The 12,212-nt window shown below is 37.1% G+C and overlaps 1 long non-coding RNA gene across 1 annotated transcript in view; it reads left to right on the forward strand.

The window, feature by feature from the left end:
* Nucleotides 1-12,212, forward strand: part of LOC132528792 (uncharacterized) — a 738,513-nt gene that overhangs the window by 694,101 nt on the left and 32,200 nt on the right. The window contains exon 2 of the long non-coding RNA XR_009543299.1: nt 5,576-5,615. This is a non-coding gene — a long non-coding RNA (uncharacterized LOC132528792). The remainder of the gene's footprint in view (nt 1-5,575; nt 5,616-12,212) is intronic.

The following is a 12,212-nucleotide window of genomic DNA, read 5'->3' on the forward strand; positions in this document are numbered from 1 at the left end:
ATTCATTGATTAGCTCTAGTAGTTTTCTGGTAGCATCTTTAGGATTATCTATGTATAGTATCATGTCATCTGCAAACAGTGACAGCTTTACTTCTTCTTTTCCAATTTGGATTCCTTTTATTTCCTTTTCTACTCTGATTGCTGTGGCTAAAACTTCCAAAACTATGTTGAATAAGAGTGATGGGAGTGTGCAAACTTCTCTTGTTCCTGATCTTAGTGGAAATGCTTTCAGTTTTTCATCATTGAGGATGATGTTGGCTGTGGGTTTGTCATATATGGTCTTTATTATGTTGACGAAAGTTCCCTCTATGCCTATTTTCTTCAGGGTTTTTATCATAAATGGGTGTTGAATTTTGTCTAAAGCTTTTTCTGCATCTGTTGAGATGATCATATGGTTTTTCTCCTTCAATTTGTTAATATGGTGTATCACGTTGATTGATTTGCATATATTGAAGAATCCTTGCATTCCTGGAATAAACCCCACTTGATCATGGTGTGTGATCCTTTTAATGTGCTGTTGGATTCTGTTTGCTAGTATTTTGTTGAGAATTTTGGCATCTATGTTCATCAGTGATATTGGCCTGTAGTTTTCTTCCTTTGTGACATCATTGTCTGATTTTTGTATCAAGGTGATGGTGGCCTCTTAGAATGAGTTTGGGAGTGTTCCTCCCTCTGCTATATTTTGGAAGAGTTTGAGAAGGATAGGTGTTAGCTCTTCTCTAAATGTTTGATAGAATTCACCTGTGAAGCCATCTGGTCCTGGGATTTTGTTTCTGGGAAGATTTTTAATCACAGTTTCAATTTCAGTGCTTGTGATTGGTCTGTTCATATTTTCTATTTCTTCTTGATTCAGTCTTTGTAGGTTGTGCATTTCTAAGAATTTGTCCATTTCTTCCAGGTTGTCCATTTTATTGGCATAGAGTTGCTTGTAGTAATCTCTCATGATCTTTTGTATTTCTGCAGTGTCATTTGTTACTTCTCCTTTTTAATTTCTAATTCTATTGATTTGAGTCTTCTCCCTTTTTTTCTTGATGAGTCTGGCTAGTGGTTTATCAATTTTTATCTACTCAAAGAACCAGCTTTTAGTTTTATTGATCGTTGCATCGTTTCCTTCACTTCATTTTCATTTATTTCTGAACTGATCTTTATGATTTCTTTCCTTCTGCTAACTTTGGGGTTTTTTTGTTCTTCTTTCTCTAATTGCTTTAGGTGCAAGGTTAGGTTGTTTATTCGAGATGTTTCCTGTTCCTTAATGTAGGATTGTATTGTTATAAACTTCCCTCTTAGAAATGCTTTTGCTGCATCCCATAGGTTTTGAGTCATTGTGTCTCCATTGTCATTTGTTTCTAGGTATTTTTTTATTTCCTCTTTGATTTCTTCAGTGATCACTTCATTATTAAGTACTGTATTGTTTAGCCTCTATGTGTTTGTATTTTTTACAGATCATTTCCTGTAATTGATATCTAGTCTCATAGCATTGTGGTCAGAAAAGATACTTGATACAATTTCAATTTTCTTAAATTTACCAAGGCTTGATTTGTGACCCAAGATATGATCTATCCTGGAGAATGTTCCATGAGCACTTGAGAAAAAAGTGTATTCTCTTCTATTTGGATGGAATGTCCTATAAATATCAATTAAGTCCATCTTGTTTAATGTATCATTTAAAGCCTGTGTCTCCTTATTTATTTTAATTTTGGATGATCTGTCCATTGGTGAAAGTGGGGTGTTAAAGTCCCCTACTATGATTATGCTACTGTCGATTTCCCCTTTTATGGCTGTTAGTATTTGCCTTATGTATCGAGGTGCTCCTATGTTGGGTGCATAAATATTTACAATTGTTATATCTTCTTGTTGGATCGATCCCTTGATCATTATGTAGTGTCCTTCTTTGTCTCTTCTAATAGTTTGTAGTTTAAAGTTTATTTTGTCTGACATGAGGATTGCTACTCCAGCTGTCTTTTGGTTTCCATTTGCATGGAATATCTTTCTCCATCCCGTTACTTTCAGTCTGTATGTGTCTCTAGGTGAAGTGGGTCTCTTGTTGACAGCATATATATGGGTCTTTTTTTGTTATCCATTCAGCCACTCTGTGTCTTTTGGTGGGAGCATTTAGTCCATTTACATTTAAGGTAATTATCGATATGTTTGTTCCTATTTCCATTTTCTTAATTGTTTTGGGTTCATTATTGTAGGTCTTTTCCTTCTCTTGTGTTTCTTGCCTAGAGAAATCCCTTTAACATTTGTTGTAAAGCTGGTTTGGTGGTGCTGAACTCTCGCAGCTTTTGCTTGTCTGTAAAGGTTTTAATTTCTCCATCAAATCTGAATGAAATCCTTGCTGGATACAGTAATCTTGGCTGTAGGTTTTTCTCCTTCATCACTTTAAATATGTCCTGCCTCTCCCTTCTGGCTTGCAGAGTTTCTGCTGAAAGATCAGCTGTTAACCTTATGGGGATTCCCTTGTGTGTTAGTTGTTGTTTTTCCCTTGCTGCTTTTAACATGTTTTCTTTGTATTTAATTTTTGACAGTTTGATTAATATGTGTCTTGGCATATTTCTCCTTGGATTTATTCTGTATGGGACTCTCTGTGCTTCTGGGACTTCATTAATTATTTCCTTTCCCATATTAGGGAAGTTTTCAACTATAATCTCTTCAAATATTTTCTCAGTCCCTTTCTTTTTCTCTTCTTCTTCTGGAACCCCTATAATTCGAGTGTTGGTGCGTTTGATGTTGTCCCAGAGGTCTCTGAGACTGTCCTCAGTTCTTTTCATTCCTTTTTCTTTATTCTGCTCTGCAGTAGTTATTTCCACCATTTTATCTTCCAGGTCACTTATCCATTCTTCTGCCTCAGTTATTCTGCTCTTGATCCCTTCTAGAGTATCTTAATTTCATTTTTTGAGTTGTTCATCATTGCTTGTTTCATCTTTAGTTCTTCTAGGTCCTTGTTAAATGTTTCTTGCATTTTGTCTATTGTATTTCCAAGATTTTGGATCATCTTTACTATCATTATTTTGAATTATTTTTCAGGTAGCCTGCCTATTTCCTCTTCATTTTTTAGGCCTGGTGGGTTTTTATCTTGGTCCTTCATCTGCTGTGTGTTTTTCTGTCTTCTCATTTTGCTTATCTTACTGTGTTTGGGGTCTCCTTTTTGCAGGCTGCAGGTTCATACTTCCCATTGTTTTTGGTGCCTGTCCCCAGTGGCTAAAATTGGTTCAGTGGGTTGTGTAGGCTTCCTGCTGGAGGGGACTAGTGCCTGTGTTCTGGTGGATGAGGTTGGATCTTGTCTTTCTGGTGGGCAGGTCCACATCTGGTGGTGTGTTTTGGGATGTCTGTGGACTTATTATGATTTTAGGTAACCTCTCTGCTGATGTGTGGGGTTGTGTTCCTGTCTTGCTAATTGTTTGGTGTAGGGTGTCCAGCACTGTAGCTTGCAGGTCATTGAGTGAAGCTGGATGCTGGTGTTGAGATGGAGATCTCTTGGAGATTTTCGCCATTTGATATTATGTGGAGCTGGGAGGTCTCTTGTGGTCCAGTGTCCTGAAGTTGGCTCTCCCACCTCAGAGGCACAGCACTGACTCCTGGCTGGAGCACCAAGAGACTTTCATCCACATGACTCAGAATTAAAGGGAGAAAAAGTAGAAAGAAAGAAAGAAAAAGAAAGAAAGAAAGAAACAAAGAGAGAGAGAGAGAAAGAAAGTAAGAAAGAAAGAAAGAAAAAGAAAGAAAGAAAAAGAAAGAAGGGAGGGAGGAAAGAAGGAAGGAAGGAAGGAGGGAAGGAAAGAAAGAAAGAAAGAAGATAAAATAAAATAAAGTTATTAAAATAAAAAATAATTATTAAGAAAAATTTTTTTTCTTAAAGAAACACACACACACACACACACACACACACACACACACACACAAAACGGACGGGTAGAACCCTAGGACAAATGGTGGTAGCAAAGCTCTACAGCCAAAATCTCACACAGAAGCATACACATACACACTCACAAAAAGGGGAAAAGGAGAAGAAATCATAAATCTTGCTCTCAAAGTCCACCTCCTCAATTTGGGATGATTCATTGTCTATTCAGGTATTCTACAGATGCAGGTACATCAAGTTGATTGTGGAGCTTTAATCCGCTGCTTCTGAGGTTGCTGGGAGAGATTTTCCTTTCTCTTCTTTGTTCTCACAGCTCCCGGGGCTGAGCTTTGGATTTGGCCCCTCCTCTGCGTGTAGGTCCCTGGAGGGCGTCTGTTCTTCACTCAGACAGGACGGGGTTAAAGGAGCAGCTGCTTCGGGGACTCTGGCTCACTCAGGCCGGGGGGAGGGAAGGGCGTGGATTGCGGGGCGAGCCTGCGGTGGCAGAGGCCGGCGTGACGTTGCACCAGCCTGAGGCGCGCCGCGTGTTCTCCCGGGGGAGCTGTCCCTGGATCCCGGGACCTTGGCAGTGGCGGGCTGCACAGGCTCCCCGGAAGGGCGTTGTGGATGGTGACCTGTGCTCGCACACAGGCTTCTTGGTGGCGGCAGCAGCAGCCTTAGCGTCTCATCCCTGTCTCTGGGGTTCGCGCTGTTAGCCGTGGCTCGCGCCCGTCTCTGGAGCTCCTTTAAGCAGCGATCTTAATCCTCTCTCCTCGCGCACCAGGAAACAAAGAGGTAAGAAAAAGTTCCTTGCCTCTTCGGCAGATCCAGACTTTTCCCCGGACTCCCTCCTGGCTAGCCGTGGTGCACTAACCCTCTGCCGGCTGTGTTCACGCCGCCACCCCAGTCTTCTCCCTGCGCTCCGACTGAAGCCCGAGCCTCAGCTCCCAGCCCCGCCCGCCCCGGCGGGTGAGCAGACAAGCCTCTCGGGTGATGAGTGCTGGTCAGCACTGATCCTCTGTGCGGGAATCTCTCCGCTTTGCCCTCCGCACCCCCTGTTGCTGTGCTCTCCTCCGCGGCTCCAAAGCTTTCCCCCTCCGCCACCCACAGTCTCCGCCCGTGAAGGGGCTTCCTAGTGTGTGGAAACCTTTCCTGCTTCACGGCTCCATCCCACTGGTGCAGGTCCCGTCCCTATCCTTTTGTCTCTGTTTATTCTTTTTTCTTTTGCCCTACCCAGGTATGTGGGGACTTTCTTGCGTTTTGGGAGGTCCTAGGACTTCTGCCAGTGTTCAGTAGGTGTTCTGTAGGAGTTGTTCCACATGTATATGTATTTCTGGTGTATCTGTGGGGAGGAAAGTGATCTCCACGTCTTACTCTTCCGCCATCTTCCCCTTTACCCCTGAAGTATCCACTGTGAACATTTTATTCTAGGCACTCATCATGTCAAATTCCAAGAAATTGATGAGTGAGGATCGGCGTTATCTATTAAAAAACTGAAACACAACCAGTAGAGGAGACAGCAGAAAAATTTGAAAACACAACTTTGTTATTATTCCATGTGTACTAGATTTTTTTAATGTATTTTTATTCTATTTATTTTTTATCCTTTTTTAAATTAATTTTTGTTGGAATATAGTTGCTTTACAATGTTGCGTTAGTTTCTACTGCACAGTAAAGTGAATCAGCTATACGTATACATATATCACCTCTTTTTTGGATTTCCTTCCCACTTAGGTCACCACAGAGAACTGAGTAGAGTTCGCTGAGCTATATGGTAGGTTCTCATTAGTTATCTATTTTCTACACAGTATCAATAGTGTATATATGTCAATCCCAATCTCCCAAATCATCCCACCACCACCCCTTTCCCCCCTTGTTGGCCATACCTTTGTTCTCTACGTCTGTATCTCTCTTTCTGCTTTGCAAATAAGATCATCTATTTCTATTGAGCTTTATCTATGGTGATATGGCACTATATCACATTTTTAATTATTGTAATTTTATAATTTGCTTTAATGTTTAGTAGGTGAATTATCTATATATTGTTCTCTCATAAATAATTTAATTAATCTTGCTCATGATTTTTTTCAAGAAAGCTCTACAAGAATTTTACCAAGTTTTAAAAACACTTTCATTAGAATTTTATTTAAATTATATCAAGTGTCTAAATTAATTTGAAGGGACTGGATATTTTCATAATATTGAATCTTCGACATCCAAGAATGAGGTATATCCATTCATTTGTTCAAAATTTGTCTAAGAAAAGTTCTATTGATTTCTTTAAGCATTTCCTACATATTATTGTTAAGTTTGATATATATAATGATTTTAAAATTTTCTCACCATCTTTCCTTACTGGATACAGATTATTATTGTTGGCATGGAAAAAAAATCCACAAATTTCTTCTGATTTTAAGTTTAATTCATTTGAGTTTTGCAGAGCAAAAAAAAAATCACATCTGACAATAATGAATATTCTGTTCTTATCCTATCCTGGAACTACACCTTGTTGTGCATGGACTAAAGATCATAGAAATATGTCAATAAATAACAGTGGTGTTAGCAGGCATCATGTACTGTTTCTGAATTTTGCTGGAATGTCTCTAATGTTTCATCATTAGACATGCTAGAACACAGTGGAATAAAAAATTATCATGCTTTAAAAGTATTTATTCTTAGATTTGTATAGCTTTATTTTTTTGTTAAGGATTGGATTTTGAAGTTTATCAAATATAATTTCTGTATTGTATCAATCAGGGATTGGCATTTCAAGTAATCCAGGTACAAAGAGTTTAATGTGGGAATTATTGGCTTACACATGTCTTGGAAGAACTAGAGAACAAAGGTCAGGAAGTTCAAATCTGAAGATCTCAGCCTGAAACATGACAGTAGGTGGTTCACAAGAACTCTGGTGAAAGCCACTATGAATCCCATGTTTGCAACTGCCTCAGAGAATAATGGCCTCTCTTTCTCTTCAACCCTATAAATCTCATGTCAGTGCTTCTTACTGGCAAATTCTGACTAGGATTGGTAGTCCATGGCTTCTGCTCCTCAATAAAAGGATAGAGAAGTGATGCCAGGTGAACTGTCCAATTTATGAAGATGAGCATTACTGTAAAGAGCATATAGGTTTTTTTAATGTGATGAATTATATTATTGGGTTTTCTAATAGTAAGCCATGTTTGAAATAAAACCTACCTCATCATGGTATGTTTTTTAATATACTGTCAAATTTAATTTAAAACTTTTATTTAGCTGGGGTATTGTGTTATATTTATGAGAGAGTTCTGCAGTTGTATTGTGGTATCTTTGTCCTATTTTGCTACTGAGATTATATTTGCTTTATAAAAGGAATTGGGAAGGTTGTCATCTTTTTCTGTATTCTGAAAGAATTTAAATTTATAATATGGGAATTACCTATTGTTTGATAGTTAGAAATAACTCACAAACACTTCTGGGTCCAATACCTTTTTTAATCCCCATTTTCACCCAATTTTATGAGTAAATATTGATCTGTGCTCTTCTCAATTTAACCAATAGAAAAAAATAAACTTTCTAAAGCTAAAGAAACATACATTTGTAATGGAAATAGTTTAATAACTGAATTGGGACAAATTAATATAAAAGTACTAATACTTAGACATATTAGGGTGAAAATTTTAAATTTCAAAGGCAAAAAATATTCTACAACATGGCAGCCAATTAACACAGATTACCCTTAAAGCAGTAAAAATCATATTGGCCTTGGGCTTGAATATAAATTTAAAAGAAAGAAAACAAAGTATCCTTCTGAGAGAAAGGTTTTTTACCCAAAAGTTCTAAACTCAGCTAAATTGTTCTTTACATATGAAGTCAACAGAAAGACATTCTCGTATATGCAAAGGCTCAGAAAGAATACCACCCAAATATTCTTAAAGAAAAAATTTTCAAAGATAAGCCTCTAGCCAATGGGAAATGCCTCAAAATAAACAACAAAAGAGATAACACAAACAACAAAAGAGAGGAGAAATGATAATAAAAAAGAATCAAGAGGAGCATCAACGGCAGTTCTGCAATGAGTAAATTTAAACATTTGGGGACTTCCCTGGCATCCAGTGGTTAAGACTCCGCGCTTCCAATACAGGCGATGTTGGTTCGATCCAGGAACTAAGATCACACGTGCCGCACATTGTTGCTGAAAAAAAAAAAGAGCAAATGTATAAAAAAACAAATAAATTTAAACATTTGTTGGAATTACTGATGCAAACCCAATGCAAATGTCAAAACATTCCTAAGAGAGGTCTAATATAAAATATTTTCTAAGATTAAGGGTTATCATTAATAGAATTTAAAACAGTGTAGCAACACAAAGATTTTTAAAAGGTTTATAAGTCATATGAGATTGGATATGAGGCAATTTGTTTTTTCAGTCACTGTTGGTAAAAGTAAATCTAATCACTTAATAAGATAGTTTCATAACACATTCTAGAATTTTTCTAAATGCATACCTTATGACCCAGTATTTTGAAAATTAGAATTCATTATGGAATAAACAGACAACATGCAAAGATTTATATACAAAAGTGATCTTCTCTCTTGTTTATAACAGAAAAAAACATAGATGTATCATCTTCTCTTCCACGGCTTTGTCTTTCTATCCTTTTTCTCTAAATACTAATTTTATTTTCTGCGATGTTGCTTCTTTTCTTATGGAGACAGAAAAACTGTTGAATTGTAGATTTATTAAATTTTCTCTTTTCTAATTCAATCACTTTGAAGTTTGGTCCTTTTTTTTAGAGATTACCTCCCTTTGTCTCAATTTATAGACTTGCTCTCTGATCTTTCCTCTGTTATTTTATAGATATTAGGTTCTCTTGAATTTTATTTAAAATGCAGATGAAATGTCATTTTCTTCCATATGGCTCCACTTATACTATAACCAATAGAAATCCTTGGAATTTTATGACAGGTGAATGGTATTCCTTCATAGATACCAGCGCTGATACTGTGATTAAACATTTTGCATCTTAAAAGGAAGATATTATAAGAGGAGTTAGATGTTGTGCCCATATTTCCATGTAAGCAGAGAGTGCCCTTTGAATGGTGCTATATATACCAGTGATAGCAGTGGGATGACTCCAGCAGCAATGTGAAAAACAGGTAAGAGAGATGCTCACATCTCAGACAGGGGAACTACTTAGGAGGATATAAAAATACTCTGGGGGAAGAAAGATAATGAGGGTACACACCATACCTATTTCAATGGAATTGAGAAGAGAGGGTCAATCTGAGAAATATTTAATTGATACTAATAACAAACATGGTGGTTTATTCATGTGGGAATTGAGAGAGAGAAAGGACAGAATAGAGAATTATTCAGAAATACTACCTTGGATGGCTGGGTTAAGGATTGCTAACTGAGACAGGAAATAAAGGGGGAAAATCAGACTTCTGGAGTTAAGACAATAATTTCAGTTTGGAATTTACTGAGTTGGGAATATTTAGGGGAAAAACAAGTGTAAATGCCAAGTAGACAATTTAAAAAATGGAGCTGGATCTCAAGTTTTTGAAGGTGGAGATATGGATTTGAGCATTATTAATAGACTGTAATTTAAAAAACAACTCTGAATCAGATTCCCCAAGAAGAAGGTATAGCAAGGAGAAAAGGTTGAAGATAGAAAACAGAAGGACATCAATATTTAAGGAATGCTTAGAAGAAAATCTAATGAAGGGGGCTGAGAAGGAACAACTCAGTAATAAGATTAGAACCAGGGGAGTGTAGTGTCACAAAAACCATAGTAGGAGAAAAAAATAATTTTTTAAGCTATCCTAACTTAGAGAAAAATTTTAAAGTAAAGAACGGTTAAAGAGCGAATTCCCTGGCGGTCCAGTGGTCAGGACTCCGTGCTTTCACTGCCAAGGGCCTGGGTTTGATCCCTGGTTGGGGAACTAAGATCCTACAGGCCACGCGGCGTGACAATAAATAAATAAATAAATAGATAGATAGATAAATAAATAGATAAATAAATAAATAAAAGAAAAAAGGTTTTAAAAAGAATGGTCAAAGAATCAAGGGACTAGAGCCATTACAGAAGGTAAAGATTGAAGAGGGGGCTTCCCTGGTGGTGCAGTGGTTGAGAGTACTCCTGCTGATGCAGGGGACACGGGTTCATGCCCCAGTCCGGGAGGGTCCCACATGCCGCGGAGCGGCTGGGCCCGTGAGCCATGGCCGCTGAGCCTGCGCGTCCGGAGCCTGTGCTCCGCAAGGGGAGAGGCCACAACAGTGAGAGGCCTGCGTACCGCAAAAAAAAAAAAAAACGATTGAAGAGGGCCCTGAGAGATGGTGACCCTGTCATTGGTAGTGCTGTAGAGCTAGATCTTGAAAATGTTGTGTGGAGACTATGAGATGTTGTAGCAGATTGAATAGTAACAAAAAGCTGAGGAAGCTTGTTTGAAAAAGGAAAGGAAAACATAGCTTTTAAATACGTATTCAACAGTTCCCTATCTTTTTTCCTGTTCAATTTTATGTAAATTTTACTAAGGTATAAATTCAGGACAGTGTACAAATCATAAGATTATAGCTCAGTGAATATTCACAAAGTGAACATATGCGTGTAACCAACATGCAGATCAAGAGACAAACTAGCAGAATCTCAAAGGCCTCTTTTGTGTTCCCTTCTTTTCTCTACCCATCCCTCATTTCCACCAACATTAACATCATCTTGACACCCAACACACCGTAAATCAGATATGTTGTCTCTGTACTTCCCTATATTTTAAAATAAAATGTAACTAATCTAATGTAACATTTTTCAATAATTCAGGCTAGTTATTATGAATGTAAATTATAGGATAAGGCAGTAGTCTTATTGGCCTCCACATCCCCAGACCCTGGCAGAGGGCCTGAAGCATCATAGGTGCTACTAAATTAATTGATTGAAAGAATAAGCCTTCACAATCTGTTGTCATGCTTCTCACCCTTCTACTCCCCAGACTTTATTTGACATTCTCAAGGCCATTGCAACTGCTCTGGATTGAAATCATTCTCTTACTACAGCGTATGAAAAAAAGTGGAGGAGTATGGCAGGAAAAATTGCTTTTTCAAAGAATTAAAACTATTCATTTATTTCTAGTTGAGATATTTTAAGCTTGCCTCTTCCTTCAGTATTTGTATCACGTCCTGTTCATTATTTCTAGCTCTGCTCAAGGCTGTGTCCTAACAACCTTCTCAAAAAGTCTCTCAATTCTACAACTCGTTAGCAAAATCCCGGACTCATTTTTCTACTTCAGGCTCTTTTATAGCTTTACTAAATGTAGCTGTTGTTATTAACAGCAAGATCCTTAAGAACTAAGACTTATTTTATTCCTTAAATCATAAAGATATATCCTAAAATCATATAGCTCTATCTATAACTCCAAACATTTATATATTTGTATTGTAAAATACATTTGTTTGTAGTGAAAAACAGCTGAGGGGATATCTGATTAAAAAGCAACTATCATTGATTTCATATGGCTCTGTTAATTGTCTGCCATTCCTTCCATATATTTTTTATTTAATTTGATCTGATACCATTAAAATATTAACCTCAAGGAAACTTACAGGGATTCAAACATTTAAGATTAAAACCATAAGTTAAAGCTGCTTCTTTGCCCATACTCTCCACGCTTGTTTCTAACAAAAGCAAAGATTAAATGGAATCCTTTCTTACATTTGGGTAGTGCATTTAACTCACTTTGCCTGAACTGTATGTCCATTACGACAAAGCACCAAGATTACTTTCATGAATGAGTATAAAGATACATTCTTTTTTTCCAGTTCAGGAAAAAAATTCAAATCCTTTATTGTAATAGCTAGGTTGTGTTCCTATATCAAAAGCTCATTTGTGTACATAGGGGCTTCTGTTATCAAAAACAAAGCAGGACACTGTATGATTTTTGTTATAGTGAGCTATAAGGAGAAAAAAATTCAGATATGAAATACCCCATAGCTCTAGGACTTTTCAAATTGCAAATATTTTATATGAAAGAATACCAACTGATAGTCATAGATATTCTAAAGTATTTATTATTTTAATCCTACCTACTTTAATTTGCACAGAAAACACAGATATAACTGATTATTGAAGCAAGTATAAAAGCACAAAAGTGAAGAAATATAGAAGGAGAAAGGGCAAGAAAAGAAATTTGGTTGAACCAGAAAGCCTGAACTCAGGATAACTACCAATTTAACAAAAAAATTAGCTTTAACCTTCTTGGTAATCAAGCCCCCCCCCCCAAAAAAAGAATATATGAGTTGCACAAGTTTCTTAATATAATAAAAAGAATCATACTAGTTAGAAAATCTTCTTCCCTGATTTAAACTCTAAAACAAGCTAGGTATATGGGTGCA

This window comes from Lagenorhynchus albirostris, chromosome 11 (assembly GCF_949774975.1).
Source record: "Lagenorhynchus albirostris chromosome 11, mLagAlb1.1, whole genome shotgun sequence".
Taxonomy (NCBI): domain Eukaryota; kingdom Metazoa; phylum Chordata; class Mammalia; order Artiodactyla; family Delphinidae; genus Lagenorhynchus; species Lagenorhynchus albirostris.